A 17,464-nucleotide genomic window follows, 5' to 3' on the forward strand; every position below is an offset into this window, starting at 1 on the left:
TGGGTCAGCAAGCGGGGGAAGCCAGAATGATAAAACCAAATGAAGGTATCAAACCGGTGATGGCGTCGCAGAGTTGCTTCCGCTGGTCCTCCCATTCGGCTTGCTCGATGCCGAATTTCTTGGAAACGTCGCCTAGCTCCTCCTGGGCCTCATCCCTCTCCTGGCGAAACTTGAGTGCTTCCTCGTGAGAATATGGATGGTGTGCATCTGCTGGTTCCGCCGGGCCCCAAGGATTGGGATGATAGGAGCTTGAAGAGCTGGAGGATCTGGAGGAGCCGGATGATAGAGTTCCCGGTTGAGCTGCTGTCGTCGGAGGAAGGAGATGATATTGGCTGGAGCTGATGACCCTTATCCTGATGAATGAGGAAGAAAAAATCGAAACTAAGAGATGAACGAGAAAATCACAAGGGGGCAAAAAGCCGATTCGTACCCACGGCGCTGGCAGCGCGATGCTCTCCTTCCTTCCGCCTCTCCATCGGCAGGTCGCTTGCCACGGTCGCCACTGTTTACCATTTGCTTTGGTGGAGGTTAGGGTTTTCTTCTGGAATGAATCGAACAAAGGAAGTGGAGGAGACAGGTATGAGAACGCTAAAACGGAGATAGCGATGAAGGCTAACGGAAGGGTCTATTTATAAGCCGAAGCGAAGAATCGTGGCGAATTCCACGGAGTCGTGGGGCGAGAATGCCGAACGATGGAGTAGGGTTTTTCCCTTTCAGCTGGACCGCTACTAGGCTGGGCCAGGCATGGATTAAGTCGGGCATTGTTCGACTATCTCCCTGATTTGTTGGAGCCAGCATTATTCAGATATACCCTCACAACATTTAAATTAGGATTCGTTCGGCTATCAGAAGAATGGAGACAATCGGCTACATTCTAATCGAGAAATTTAAGGGAAAATGACCGATTGCTTTTTCAAACAAATGAAAATATGTAAACATAAAGTTGATTGATCAAGGGACAGAGGATATCACACTTAAGTTTATTACAAGCCTAATGTCTACTTGTTCAGAAGCTGATTGATTGCCTCTATGGTTTCAGTCCTGATTCGGCTAACATTATCTAGCACTTTCTGATCTTCAGAACTCTGGATGCTGGATAACTTAGTTTTGATTTGCTGATCTTCTTTGATGGCCGAAGTTATCTTTAGTGAAGCTGCTTCTATGTTCTTCGGCAAATTAGCTATATGGGCCCTGTGAGACTGAATTTTGGCGTTTAGTTCGACTAGTTGAGCTTCTAGTCTGCTTTTTTCATCCTCCATGACTTTCAGTTCAGGCTCCAAGGTTGTTAAGGAATTTCTTGTAGTCTGGATATGAGAGTGAAGATCTTTAATCTCCAGCTTCTTCAAAGATCTATCCTTCTGCAAAGCAGCCCTCGAAGATATGTTCTTGGTTGCCCTTCTCACCATGGCAAAGTGGTCATCAAGATGGGCTGCAGATTCTAGGGGGGCCTTGAGAGTAGAAGGGATATCTTGATCAATGAGTTCAAGGAGGTCTCTTATCTGATCTGCATCCTGAACCAGACTAATGGTATCCTTGTTCAGCAGAATGATCACCTCTTTTAGCCGAGCCTGATTTTCCAGCGATAAGGTTTGTTGAGAAGTAATCTCTTCACCTTTCTCAATGATGTAGTCCTCAATAGAGAAGGAATAGCTGGTGGTCGGTTTAGTGATGTTCTTCTAAAAGAAAAGAGAAGAAAGGAGGTGTTAGCCGATTGGGTGAATTTGCTAAAATATAGTGTAAGACAAGGCATTACCTGCTGAACTGATTGATCATCAGGATGGGTTATACCCTGGCTTGCTAGAGGACTTGGCTGAATGTTTAGAAGGGACGGGTTTGGAGCTTGATCAGGAGAAGTTTCCCTTACCAGTTCATCTAAGATTTCATCTATTCTCAATAAAGTAAATGATAATGAGCATAAGGGATAGATGTTATTTAAAAAAAAGAAAAAAGAAAAAAAGAGAATTGGTTGAACGATGTTACCTATAGTCTCATTAGATTTATGAGCCTTTGAACCTTCAGCCTCATGAGTCTCTAAAGCTTCACTGTCATGGATTTCTTCATTTTCGGTGGAAACTTCAGAAGTTGGTTTTATAGCTTCTGAGGTGCTGCCTAGTCTGGGAATTTCGACTTGTGGCTACAATGGAAGTAATGAATATAGAGGTGGTCAGGTTTACTGCTAAGTGGGGTTGTTAACCTGATAGAGAATAAAAGGTTCATACCTTAAGAGATAATTTGGCTTTCTTGGTCCTTGATTTCTTGGGTAAGAGAAAACTTTCAGGTGTTTTCCTTTTGCTTTTTCCTCTTGAAGATGCAGCAGCTGAAGTAGCAGGAGTTCTTATGAGTGCCTTTAAAGGTACTGAATCCAAAGTTGCAGGAATTTTCATGAATTCCTTTAATTTTGGAGCATCAAACCCCAGAGCAGGCTTGGGACCAGCCAAATAGTACTGGATTGCTTCGGCAGGGGGAGTAGACTCAAGATCCTGTGCATAACCAGATGTTAAAATAAGAAGTGAATTCAAGAGCAGGAAATGATGAGCATAATGAAATTACCTCACTATCAGAAGTAAAATCGGGCTGCAAGTTTTTGCATAAAGGATGAACTGATATATTGAAGATATGAGCATGCCATTCTTGCCACAAAGAGACAAAGAAGGGATGAGCAACATCTATTAGCCCAAATGGAGATGGTTCGTATGTTGGCAATTCTCATCCTAATTTAAAGATTTTCTTGGCTTCCATTCTTTCTGTTATTACTTCCCTTGACTTTATGATTGTTGAGAAGAGGAATCTTGGGGGTAGCTGGCCGCATCCTAATTGTCTGGCCACCATATTTGGATAGTAGAATTCATAGGTGGACTGCACTAACCTCCCATGATGAAATTCAGCTGGCAGAGTGCAAGGTTTGATAAAGGAGTTAAAGATCTCCATGGATTCTTGACCTGAACAACCAATTTCATAGCTAAACTTGTAGGGCAAAGTCAAATTTTCATTTTCTCTATAAGGGAACCAGAGTACATTGCCAAATCCTTTGAAAAATAGCTTGAAGAAATGACCAATGTCTATGTCAATGCTGATAGATAATGCTGCTTCCCCATAAGTCTGACAAGCCTTAACCTTTGCTGTACTTCCTTTAGCATAGTTAACTGAAGGAAAACTTAGATTGAAGAGGCTCACAGGGGTTATCTGATGCATGTATTGCTAGAGCCACATTTGAATTAGCCACCAGGGACCATTCACACAAGAGATTTCTCCACCTTGGCGCATCTGAAGAGTAATCTGATGCATCATATGATAAACAAACCCTAAGAGATATTTGCCTAGTGGGATCTGAGTGCCTGTAGCTAAGTCTTCAGCCATCATCATGTGATTCAGAGTTGGTTCATTGGATTTTCCACAGAAGATGAATCTACATAGCCACATATTCATGAAGGCTTTCAACTCTTTGTCAGAAATGATGCCAGATGCATTAATGTAGTTCTGGATGTATTTGACCCATCCACATCCAGAGCTAATGGCTCTTTGATTACTTTTGCTCTTGTACTTATGAGGGTATACTAGTAGTGACACGTTCAAGCCAGTCATCATGAACACGTCGGCTAGAGTGATGGTCATCATACCATGGCCGAAGATGAAGGCATTAATGGTGTCAGACCAAAAATGGGAAGCTGCTATCAAAAGGGAATCGTTTCTGGGTGTTTCTGCTAAGGATAATTCCAGACAATGACTGATGTCTTGACTTTCCCAGTGGCTGCTGCTTTTCTCCAGCATTCTCCTGTACCAATTCCGCCATCCAGCGATTGGGGGAAATGACCAATTCTTGAACATGTTTGGCCATCGGTTTGGCAAGGTGATCCCAGATTTGAAAGGGATTCTTTGGGTTTCCTTCTCGATAATTTCAAAAGGGTCAGGATTTCCCATTGGGCCGAGGAAATAGGAATCGGGGTTGGCAGCATAAGGGATCAAAATCCGATTCTTGTATTCCTTTAAAGGGTGATTGAAATCAAAGAGGAATAAGCCAAAAGAAGAACGGGAAGATCAAGTGGAAATTGCTGAATATAAGTGAAGTTTACCTCTAGAATTTCATCCTGGGTCGCCATTGAAGATTCGAAGTGGGTCCGAGGTTGTGCTGAAAGCTTGAATTTTTTTGGACAGCGGCTATGGTGTTGAACGGTGCTGACCTAGGAGGAAGAAGGAGCTTGTGGTCAATTTCAGAATAAAACAACTTTTATCCCAAAATTGAGGGGGCATGTGTTAACATTGGATTTTGGTCGACTTTGGAGGATGAAAGGTGGACCCGCATGCGGGAAGAAGGATATTCGGCAAACAAAACGAGCGGTCGGCTAAATGCTTGTGCAGTCGGTTACTTCAGAAGGTGGTGACTCCATTCGGGAAAGCAGAAGATGGCAGGCAAAGCCGATCGAAAAGATGAAAGTTGTAATAATAAAGGACTTTGAGAGTTTAGGGCAAGGAATCGTAGTTTCCAAGTTTGTTTAAGAGTTCCTTTGTAAATCGTAGTCTTTTAGGTACTGGGCCTTCACCCCGTCACGCAAATTGAGGTATACGCCTCCGGCTATCTTCGAGCCGCTGCTCCCTTTCTTCCGTAGATAGAACAGATGGCGAAAGAGGTCGAAATGGGGCTAGAAGCCACCATAGGCTTCGCAAAGATGGATGAAGGTGGAGACAAGAAGAATCGAGTTGGGATGCAGATTGCAAATCCCAATCTCGTAATACAAACAGAGCCCCGGAAGGAAAGGGTGCACTGGAATCCCAAAACCCCGCTTGAAGAAATCCTTGAAAACCACAATCTCACCTGGTTGTGGATCAGGAAAGCTTTCTCCTTCCAGCGCGTGCCATCCCGCGAGTGCCTTGTTGTGGAGCACTCCCATGGTGATGAGGTCTTCGATGGTCTGCTCATTGCTCCTTGACTTCCACCACTCCTTCGCCATGACTCCCGCTTTCTTCTAGGCGTCTCTCTTCGCCATTAATCCATCCTTACTAAAGGGGTGGATGCGGTGGAGGGGGGATTGGTGACGATTTCAGAGGTATAGGTTTCGGCAAGAGGAAGAAGAAGGCTGCGGCGGCGGATGATAATGGGGATCGGTAAAAAGTAACTTACCAGTTCTATATTATAAATAACCAAGAGCTCTGTCGTTTCGTCCGCCCGAGATTCTTGGGAGATGTGCGCACACACCATAGATGGTTGTTTTCACAACCTTGAGATCTACACCAATAAACACGCCCCTTCGTTACCAGTGTATGCGCCTCTTCGTTGCTAGTGTGAGAGGGCCCACACTGACGCACCTCTTTATAGGTGCCAAGCGACTGTTTGCTTGAAAGGGAAAGAAGACAGTATGACGTGCTATACCTGTCTGCTTTTTTGACCAGGCATGTATGATTGGACTTGACAGAATACGAAGATAAATAAATACACCAAATAATAGTACAAGCGGCGTTCATTTTTTCGCCGCATGTCTTGTGCTCAAGGATGGTCCAGACCACTGCCGTGCTCGGGGACTGCCCAGACTACTGCCATGCTCGGGGACTGCCTAGACCACTGCTGTGCTCGGGGACTGCCTAGACCACTACCGTGCTCGGGGACTGCCCAGACCACTGTCGTGCTCGGGGACTACCCAGACCACTGCCGTGCTTGGGGACTGATCCGAATACTAATGTGCTCAGAAACTGTCCCAACCATTACTCGGAGATCATTCTCCTTGGCTACATGTGATTTGTACTCACATATAGCTGAGAGACGTTTATTTAGACCTTGCTACAAGGCTCATAATTCGCCTTACAGTAAGCTCGGGGACTACATCGGTACGATGCACCTGCCGGTGCATCTCGTATCGCCTGTACGATGATTGGATTCTCAACGTCACTGGGAATTCTTTAAAGACCCTAGCACCACGTGCCTACATCATCTACTACCAGGCTTGGGGACTAAGTGGGCACACTTCACCTTGCGGTGAATGTGTTTATTTAATCGACCCTTATGCTTTGACTGATTAAACGGATTACTATCGTGCTCGGGAACTGTCCCGACCACTGCTCGGAGATCATTCTCCTCGGCTACATGTGATTTGTACTCACATACAGTTGAGAGACATTTATTTAGTCCTTGCTACAAGGCTCATACTTTGCCTTCCAGCAAGCCTGGGGACTACATCGGTACGATGCACCTGCCGGTGCATCTCATATCACTTGTACGATGATTGGGTTCTCAACTTAACTGGGAATTCTTTTTAGACCCTGGCACCACATGCCTACGACACCTACTACCAGGCTCAGGGACTAAGTGGGCACACTTCACCTTGCGGTGAATGTGTTTGTTTTTTGACCCCTACGCCTCTGATGATCAAGGATGCTACGCTTCAAGTTTCACTTACATTTCTTTTCAGAAATATAAGTGGGCACACTTCACAGGATGGAAATCTTTTTCTTTTTTCTTAAGAGCACCATACATTCTTCGGACAACCTACTTCTCCGGCGACAACGGTGGTCAGAGAGGTCAAGGACTCGAGCCTTACTTGTCGGAGAAGGTTAAAATGGCGTGTCATAGCATAATACATGGTGCTCGAGGACTAGCTGTGGGGGTATTAACCCCTATACCCATACGGCTAGGCTTGGGCCAGCCTAGATCAGAGGGTCCAGTCCATCAAAAGATGACGCGTGGCCCGGCCAACCTATTTGGAGTCCCGCGCAAGGAGTCAAGGCAGATTTGGCGATCAAGCAAGATCCTGGTCAGTTAGAATAGGAATCCTTATCTGGCCACCTATGGCAATTGTAACTGGGTAGGATTAGTTTCTAGATCTGTAACCCTGCCCCCCGGACTATATAAGGTGGGCAAGGGACCCCTCTAAAAAACATCTATCATTAACATACAACAATACAATCAGACGCAAGACGTAGGTATTATGCCTTCTTGGCGGCCAAACCTGGATAAAACCTCGTGTCTGTCTTGCATCACCGTCTTATTTGAGGCTTGCGCATCTGTCTACCGACAATCTACTACCTTGAGCATACCTCTAGGTAGACTACCGACCATATTTCGTCGACACACCCCAACAAAAGTTAATGGACAAAAAATACAGTTTCAAAGTTGATGGACCTAGATGACACCCTAACGAAAATTAATGGACTGCCGGTGCATTTTACTCTTTGCTGTATGTAGACACTGATCAATTCGGTAGCTCATAGTTCTTCTATAGCCTCTGTAGCATGGGCTTCTGTAGTACCTGTAGTTCAATTACTTATAACGTATAAGATAGTTTGCATACACTAAGCAATAGTTGCCATGCTTCAGTTGTTCTTGATATGAAAATACTTGCACAATAGTAATACCAAGTGCAGGGGTTTGTAAAGTCACAAGCAACAAAGTATTTAACAAAAGACATTCCTTGCAGTATAAAACACAAAGCATGGCACTTGGGTTATTCATTGTTTATGCTCTAAACAAGGAAAAGAAAAGAAAAGAAATCAAAGACCAGCAAGGAACTTGTCAAACCTAAGAGCATCTCCAATAGTTTCTAAAAAATAACTGGGTAAATCAATGAGTTTCTCAAGTGACTAAAAAAGTTGAGAGCATATTTGTTGGCTTCTTCCAACCATTTCAAAATCGCACTCCTAAAAGACATAAGACAATTTTGCATCAGAAATTCTGAATTTTTTCTAAATCATCTTACCCACTTTTATACTTTTTTTTCTCTCCCGTGTCTTTGCATTGGAAACCCTGCCCTTACTTTTGTTCCTTCCAATGTCCTTCCACCTCCAGATTGGTGGTTTGATATGGGCACGTATATTTCTGCGGCTTGGAGCTAAGAGTTTGGGAGTTAAGATAGAGAGTTGTTGGAGAGTGTGTGTTTTTCAATCATGCCAAAAAATCAAGATTGGGAGTAGGTTTTCGAAACTCTTGGAGATGCTCTAATGTGCTGAAGATCATTCAAGGCACATATGACAAACTGCACAAATTGATTATCCTCTTCTTCTACTAGATTGTGAACAACACACTTAATTAGAACCCTAGAAAAAGAAGAGGGGAGGGTTTAGAAAGCGAGATGCGAGGAAAGGAGAAAGAGAGGTCACCGAAAAGGAGAGAGAGGACATCCCAACGCCACCAAGGTGACTCCGTTGAGCCAAGGCCAAATAGGAGAAGAGGCCAACCTGTAGTTTTTCCTTTGCCTCATGGATTGGAGCGCTGTTTGTTTAGACTTGTTTGGCTTATAAGCTATACTTTTTCAGCCAACGAACAATACTTTTCTCTCATACCAAATCGGTCAACAGTACTTTTAGTCATGGCTTATCAGCCAAACAAGTCTAAATGAACAGGGCCTGGATTTACGAGGAGAGCAAACTCAGAGCCATTCTCATGCAGGGATCTTAACCAGTGTTGCTGCATCCAAAAAGGCCCCTAAAGCGTCATGGCATATACACCTACTACAAGATATATGGTGTGTTTAGATGCAGATCTTGAATGGGAGCGCCTACATGCGCATCTCTGAAATCGAACGGCTCTTATGCTGCCATCCAGGCCCATAATCAGCGACGACAGATTGTTCGATGAGCGATCGGCCGGCAAGAGGAGTGATTCTTTTTTGTCAATTTCTTTCCCACAATCTGGTTGGACTCAGATCACATGATGAGAAAAGAACAAACAAAACGCTCGGGACGTTAAAAAACCAGAACGTTGAAAAGACGGCTGGTTCCGTACGACGCGGGAGGAAACGGCCGGATGGGCCAAGGATGAGCCCCCATTCACCTACATGAATGAGGTCTAGAGCGTGAATTTGGGTGTTCACCCCAAAGTGGGTGTTTTAAGACGGTCTCCAACGGCTCATGCAAAGAACGACTCATACCTAAAATCGGTTATACACAGTGTTTTAGCCGGCTCCAACAAAAGACGCAATCGGAGCATGCATTTTGGGGATGAGGTCGACCGGGAGGTATATTTGCATCATCCTTCTCCAAGACGCAAAGTCTTCCACGGCAGCCACCGCCTTCGTCCTCTCCTCGCAGCTCTCGCCCTCGCCAAGATCAACTCCGGAGCCGGCGTGGGGCCGCCACCGCCTTCGTCACAGACAATGGTGGAGCCCGCGCCGCTGCCGTGGTGGTGGAGACCACGCCACCAACATGGGAGCCCCGCGCAGCGCCGGAGATCTGCACCGCCTGCCTAGCCGCGCTGGCCCCCATGCTGGATCCACCATGGGGGCATGCGTCACCGATGCCTGGAGCCGCGTGGGAGATGGCCGCCGCCGCCAGGCGCACGCAGGCCCTCACCGCCGGGCATGTGACCAACAGCCGGGCGGGCACATCTCCAGCAGGGGCCGCACGGGCACATCTCTACCGAGCCCTCGCCACCACCGGGACCTCCGCCGGCGGGTGCATCTCCATCGGGAGAGGTGGACGGAGGGAGAGAGAGAGTGGAGGAAGAGAGAGAGAGTGGAGGGAGATGAGAGCTGCCGCCGCCTTCTTCTGAGAGAAAAGGGAGGTGGGCTGTTGGATAAGGAATGATTTGGATATGTGACCTATTTACTGTGTAGAACTTAAATCCAAGTATAGGTCGTTGATTTAGTCTGAGCTCCAAAATTTATAGTAGGAGTTGTGTTGGAGTCGTGTTTTTAGTCTGAGCACCTATGTTTAGTTATGGGGTTCAAGGGTCCTATTAGAGTTGCTCTAATAGCTCCTCGCTCTAATAGCTCTATTTATATTATGCATGGCAGTTTCTTTACGTCTTATACCGGCGATTAAATGGTGCCCATGATTTGCTCGGAGCCTCAGACTCGTATCTCTCAAGCAAACAAAAACAAAACGACGAGGTGGATGGCCGTGCACCATCAAGGGGTGGCCGCTGTCGATGACTACGACGATGAGGACGCGCTGGCCCTGTTCGACTTCCACGAGTCCCATGCCGGTGAATTGCAAAAAATAAAAGCCCCGTGCCGGCGTCTGTGGCCTCGTCGAGTCTGACGTCACCACGGTACCGCCATTGTTCCTGGCGCCCGCCGCATGGAACTCCTTGGTGGCCACGGAGGCCTTGGTCTCCCCAATCGTCGACCTCTCCCTCCCGCACTCTTAGGCTGTAGCGCTCATGGGCTTTGTGGCATGCTCGTGCGGCTTCTTCCAGGTCACCAACCACGGCATCCCGGTCGACACCGTTGAGTCAGCGCTCTCCGTAGTTAGGGCCTTCAACGAGCAGCCATTGGCGGTGCTCTCAGTGTACTACTCTGTCTCGACCATGGGGCCTACCGTCTACACCACCGTGCCCATCCCGCCACGGAACGCCGGGCACCATGCCAACATGCCTCTCCTGCCATGGCGTGACACGCTCATTCTCTGCTTCGGCCACGACAAATCCCGCCTCAACCACCTCCCCGCGGCGTGCCTGGATGCACTGCTGGAGTACCACCAGTCGCTGACAGCGCTCGGGAAGGTGATTGCCGGCCTGCTGTCGGAAGCGCTCGGCGTGGGATCTGAGCAGCTGGACAGAGCAGTGCAGGTTGAAGCGACTCTGATGTAGTGCCACTACTACCCGCGCCATGCCCTCGGCTAGAGCGGGTTGTCGGCAGCTGTGTCCACACCGATCGAGGTGATTTCTGTTAGGTTTGATCTCCCACCAGTTAGGCCCAACGGCCTTTTTGGCCTTGTTCTCGTGCCCTGATCAGGGGCGCCCAACCCTACATGGTTGGTGGGCCCCCATCGCACAGCGCTATAAAGAAAAGGTGGGGGCTAGAGCTCGAAGTATGAGGTTCACCACGCCGCCAGTCACCCCACTGACATCCTAACCCTAAACTCGATCTTGAGAAGGGGCGCTGCCAGTGACGGGAAGCACCACCGACGCCGGCAATGCCACCCTGATGCACACGCCACCACCGAGGACGCCATAGCGCCGACTCCTCCCTCTCCACCGAACATCACTGCCGGCGCGCAGATGGCGTCCGCCAACGAGACCCCGGCTGGTGCTTTGATAACTATGGCCTTCGATGGTTTGCTACATCTCACTCCCCTTCTCTCTGCCTCTCATGTAAATCCCGAACATGTATTCTATTCCTATGTAATATATCCCAATCTGATGAATATGACTAAAAAGAAATCCAATAATGGTACCGGAGCTAGGTTCCGAGAAGAAACTAGATCGAGAAAGAAAATAGAAAGCTGAACCCTAAGACCTAACCCTAATTCCCCAAATCAAATCAGAGAAGAGAAAAGGGGAGGGTTGGATTTCGAGAACCCTAGACCCAAATCCAAAAGAGGAAAGAAGGGGAAGAAGAAAGAAAGAAGGGTCAAAACCCTAACCCTAACCCCAGTTTTCCATTCGGATGAACGAAAAGAAAGAAATCGAAAGCAAAGAAAACCGAATCGGCAAGAACGAACCCTAACCCTAACCCTAGTTTCCCATTTGGATAAACCTGAAAAGAACAACTCAAATCAGAAAGGGGAAAGTGGGGTTAGGGTTAGGGTGCGTCAGATGAACCTTCACCGGCGCGGGAGAAGAAGCCGAGCTGGGGGTGCTGGCTCACCGGGCTCGGCCAAGGAAGCGCCGTGGCTAGGCCGCTCGACGGTGGCGTGCTCACCCATTGGGGAGCACATGCACCGGCGAGGGGGTCGGCGATGGCGCAAAGGCTCGCCATGGTTGCCCGCTCTGCCTTCCTCGCTCGCGGCTGCTCGGTGGCTGCTGTCATCGCTGCGGCTGAGAAGAGAGAAAGAGCGAAGAGAGAGAAAGGGCAGGAGCCGAATGAGCTAGGGTTTCAGGCCCCCGCGCGGCGTCGGGGTTTTTATCCAAGCAATGGAAACGGACGACCATCCGATGGGGAGGAACGGCGCTAGATGCGCGGGCCAGCGTCTCAGCCCAGGCGGGAGAGCGCGCAAGGCCTAATTTCCGGCCCAGGCCCAGGTTGCGGCCTGGGCGCGGGGGGAGCGCGCGGACGCTGGGCTGTCTTGGGCTGCTGCAGCGCGCGCTGCTGGGTGAGCTGGGCCGCGCTAGGCTGAAATGAAAGAAGAAGAAAATTTTCTTATTATTTTCTAGGAGCAATTTTAATGCATATTTTGATGAATTTGAATGTTTTTGATACAATTTTCTGTGCAAATTTTATCCAACGATATTTTGCTCAGAAAATAGTGAATTTTTTAGTGCTTCTGGAAAATAATAATATGAAAAGATTATTAATGTTTCTGCTGTGCATGATAATTATTGTTCTCTTTGATTAAATTTGAACCAACGGGATAATTTAATTTTAAGAGAAATGAATTTCTGATAATTTTGATGCGATTATGATATTGTTATTTTCTGACCAACGTTGTTAATAACAATATTATAATTTTTGATCCATGAGAAATTGTGCATTAATTTTACTTCTGCCCAACGGTGATGTAAAATGTTTGCATGGATGAATTATAAGTTTTAATTTGACCAACATTGAGTTAAAGCATGAAATTTTATGTATAAATGTTTCTTACTTACTCTGTTGTGATTTTAGGAGGCAAATGCATTGTGAACATTGCCAATATCCCGACACTCAATGGGACCAATCACCGTGTGTGACGGGAGAAGTATGAATTGGAACTTGCGTTGGGAGAAGTCAATTTTGCCATCACCTCACTGTGTCCTACTGAGCCAGAGGACCCGGTGAGAGGTGAAAATGAATCTGACGCTAATTTCGCTGCTCGAAAGCATGATCATGCTGAAATAAGAATGAAATATGACCTTGAACATAGGCAATGGACTCTCTCCAACCGCAAGTGCCTGTTGGTAGCCAAAGCCACCATAGAAGAACAGATAAGGGGCTCAATCCCTGAATGTGCTACTGCCAAAGAATATTTTGAGAAAATCAAGAGTTAGTTTACTGGGTCTACCAAGGCCACAACAAGTTCACTGATTAAGAAGCTTGTGAATGAGAAATTCACTGGTGGTAGCATAAGAGAGCACATTTTGAAGATGAACACTACGGCATCTAAGCTAAAAGAAATGAATTTGAAGGAGGAGGATTTCCTGATTCATTTGATTTTTGCTTCTTTGCCAAAAGAATATGACACCTTCATTGTGAACTACAATATGCAGCCTAAAAGATGGGGCATAGAAAGACTCATCTCAATGTGTGCTCAAGAAGAGGAGAGGATAAAGTCCTCACAAGGTGAATCTGCTCATTTTGTGAAGGATAACAAAAGAAAGAACTTTAATGGCAAGAATTCTAAACCACAAGGGAAACCTAAGTGGGATAAGGCCTGTTCCTCCAATTGATAGGGAAAGAAACCCTAGGATTCTGAGAATCAACAATATGGTGGAGCTGAAAAAGATCAGTGCAAGCACTGCTTCAAGAAGGGACACTACAAGCGGGATTGTCCAGACTTCCTGAAATCTCTGCTAAAGAAAGGTGATGAATTTATTACATTTGTAGATGAATCCCTGTATTTATGTTATGATAAATCCACTTGGTGGGTTGATTCAGGAGCAACTACTCATGTTGCAAATTCCTTATAGGGGTTAAGTGGGACGAGAACCTTGCAAAGAGGAGAAAGAACGATTAAAGTTGCAAATGGAGTGCAAGCCAATGTTGAAGCCATTGGAGTTTTTTCTTTAGAATTGAATAATGGTTTTGTACTTAGACTTAAAGAAGTACTTTATGTTCCCTCTTTGCATAGAAATTTGATAAGTGTTTCAAAACTTGATGATGATGGAATTGATTGCCATTTTGTGATGGCAAGTGTAAAATACTAGTTAATAATAAATGTGTTGATCTTGCCTTCCGACAAGACAAGCTTTATTTATTATCTCTTGCTGAGAATGCGAACAATGTATGCGATGAGAATGTGAATGATTCCCCATCTACGGATGTAACTAAGAAGCAGAAGAGAATTGATACTGTCTCTTCGAAATTATGGCATTGTCGCTTGGGTTTTGAGGGGGAGAATGGAACGATTGGTTAAGGAATCAATTCTCCCGCACTTAGAATTTTCAGATTTAGAACAATGTATTGATTGCATCAAAGGAAAGTGTGTCAAGAAAATTAAGAAAGATGCCAAACGAAGCACAAGAATTTTAGAAATAATCCACACAGACATATGTGGTCCTTTTCCTGTGAAAAGTGTGGATGGTTATGACTCCTTTATAACATTCACAGACGACTACTCTTGTTATGACAATATTTATCCAATTAAGAAAGATCGGAAGCATTGGATAAATTCAAAATATTTAAAACTGAAGTTGAAAATCAGCACAATAAGAAAATTAAGATAGTACGATCAGACCGAGGTAGAGAGTACTATGGGCGACATACCCCATATGGCCAAATTCCTAGACCATTCGCAAGGTTCCTACAGGAAAATGGCATAGTTGCTCAGTACTCCACAAAGGGGGAGCCTCAGCAGAATGGAGTGGCTGAAAGACGTAACCGTACCTTAATGGATATGGTAAGAAGCATGATGAGTTACTCTATATTACCGATTAGTTTATGGATGGAGGCATTGAAAACCACCATTCACATACTTAATCGAGTACCAAGTAAATCGGTGCCTAAAACACCGTATGAATTATGGACAGGAAGGGAACCCTCACTTAACCATTTGCGTGTATGGGGCTGTCTAGCTGAGGCAAAAGTGTTTAACCCAAACATAGGAAAGTTAGACTCCAAGACAGTCAGCTGCCATTTTATTGGCTATCCAGAAAGATCGAAAGGATATCGCTTCTATTGTCCTGACAGACATACGAAGATTGTAGAAACAAGACACGTGGTGTTCTTGGAGGATAACATGATCAGGGGGAGCATGGTAGCATGAGAAATCAGCCTACAGGAGAAGCGGGTACATGTACCCACTCCGATGGTTGAAGAACCATTCTTCACGCTACCTCCTGCTGTTGCACCGACAGTGTAGGACACTGTAGTGCCAACACCTGTTGCAAGTTCTCCCGTGGCGACAATGAATGAACATGAGGAACCTATCCTTGAGGAACCTATCCTTGAGGAACCTATAGAACCAAATGTTGCACATGAGGAAGAACAACAACAGCCAAATGTGGAACAAGTGCCGGAGGCACCTAGAAGGTCTCAAAGAATAAGAAGATAAGCTATTACTGATGACTATGAAGTTTATGAAACAGAAGAATGTCAGATGGGGGATGATCCCACCTCATTTGAAGAAGCCATGAGAAGCGACCACCCATCAAAGTGGCTTAAGGCCATGGAAGATGAATTGAAATCAATGGGTACCAATTAAGTTTGGGACTTAGAAAATATTCCTAAAGGAGCCAAAATAGTAGGCTGTAAATGGGTCTACAAAATGAAATATGACTCCCAAGGGAATATAGAAAGATTTAAAGCGTGACTTGTGGCAAAAGGCTTCACGCAAAGAGAAGGGATTGATTACAATGAGACGTTTTCTCCAGTCTCATGTAAAGATTCCTTCAGAATTATAATGGCACTTGTAGCCCACTATGATTTGGAGTTACATCAAATGGATGTAAAGACGGCTTTCCTAAATGGAGATTTGGAAGAAAATGTTTATATGGCACAACAGAAAGGTTTTGTCGTAAAAGGAAAGGAAAATATGGGATGCCACCTGAAGAAATCAATCTACGGATTAAAGCAAGCTTCAAGACAGTGGTATTTGAAGTTTGATAGAACGATAAAAGGTTTTGGGTTTGAAGAAAATGTTGAGGACAATTGTGTTTATGCAAAGTTCAAGAATGGAAAGTACATATTCCTAATTTTGTATGTGGATGATATCTTGCTTGCTAGTAGTGATATCAATCTACTAATGGAAACGAAGAAATTCTTGTCCTCAAACTTTGATATGAAAGATCTCGGTGAGGCCTCGTTCGTTTTGGGAATAGAGATTCACCGAGACAGGAGAAAAGGGGTTCTAGGATTATCGCAAAAGGCATACATAGAAAAGGTACTGAAGAAATTTAGTATGCATGCGTGCAGTCCTTCACCTGCTCCTATAGTCAAGGGCGATAGATTTGGGGAACATCAGTGTCCCAAGAACCAATATGAAATTGATCGAATGAAAGCGGTACCATATGCTTCTGTTGTTGGAAGTTTACAATATGCTCAAGTGTGTACACGCCCTGACTTAGCTTTTGTTACCGGGTTACTTGGCAGATATCAAAAGAATCTAGGAATTGAACATTGGAAATTAGTGAAGAAAATCCTGTGTTATTTGCAGGGTATGAAAGGCCTCATGCTTACATATAGAAGATCTGACTCCCTGCAGATAGAGGGGTATTCAGATTCTGATTATGCGGGAGATGAAAGAAAATCCATGTCAGGATATGTATTTACTCTCGCAGGAGGGGCTATATCGTGGAAAAGCTCCAAACAAATCGTAACTACATCCTCGACAATGTATGCCGAGTTTGTAGCATGCTATGAGGCAACGGGGCAGGTGAATTGGCTGAAGAAATTCATACCCGGATTGAAAGTGATTGATGATATAAATGAACCACTGAGATTGTATTGTGATAACAATCCAGCGGTACAGTACGCTCACAACAATAGGTCAAGTGGTACTGCCAAACACATTGACATAAAATACTATGTTGTGAAAGATAAAGTTCGGGATCATATAATAAATCTTGAGCATATAAGTACAGAGAAAATGCTCGCGGATCCGCTCACAAAGGGCTTACCACCCAACGTGTTCAGAGAACACGTAGCCGGCATGGGTTTAAGGAAAAGCCTATGATTCCCAAACATACGAAGGGCCCAAAGAAAGTTTACATTTCAAAATAGAGAAGTGTATTGTGGCTGTTAGTCTAATGGCACTAATTGCTGTGACGATGGGACAATTCTATGCACTAATCTGTGATGAAATAGGATGGAAGCAAGAAAAATATGAATTGAAAGTTTTGAGTATGAAATTAAAGAACGAAGAATAGATGAGAGATCAAGGGGGCGCCCAACCCTACATGGTTGGTGGGCCCCCGTCGCACAGCACTATAAAGGAAAGGTGGGGGCCGGGGCTCGGAGTACGAGGTTCACCGCGCCGCCAGTCACCCCACCGACATCCTAACCCTAAACCCGATCTTGAGAAGGGGCGCTACCAGTGACGGGAAGCACCACCGATGCCAGCAATGCCACTCCGACGCACATGCCGCCACCGAGGATGCCACAGCGCCGACTCCTCCCTCTCCACCGAACATCGCTGCCGGCGCGCAGATGGCGTCCGCCAACGAGACCCCGGCCGGTGCTTCGATAACTATGACCTTCGATGGTTTGCTACATCTCACTCCCCTTTTCTCTGCCTCTCATGTAAATCCCGAACATGTATTCTATTCCTATGCAATATATCCCAATCTGATGAATATGACTAAAAAGAAATCCAACAATTTCTTCACGGTGGTTGCGCAGGACGGCGTTGGTGGGCTGCAGGTGCGGCTCGACAGTCATGGAGATGCTTGGGTGGACGTCGTGCCCATCACCGGTGCACTTCTTATCAACATCAGCGACGTGCTAAAGGTACTATAATCATAGAA

The 17,464-nt window shown here is 45.7% G+C and overlaps 1 pseudogene; it reads left to right on the plus strand.

The window, feature by feature from the left end:
* The first annotated feature begins 9,816 nt into the window (after positions 1-9,816).
* LOC136454676 (1-aminocyclopropane-1-carboxylate oxidase homolog 6-like) overlaps positions 9,817-17,464 on the plus strand; it is a 44,723-nt pseudogene continuing 37,075 nt past the window's right edge.

This window comes from Miscanthus floridulus, chromosome 5 (assembly GCF_019320115.1).
Source record: "Miscanthus floridulus cultivar M001 chromosome 5, ASM1932011v1, whole genome shotgun sequence".
Classification (NCBI taxonomy): Eukaryota; Viridiplantae; Streptophyta; class Magnoliopsida; order Poales; family Poaceae; genus Miscanthus; species Miscanthus floridulus.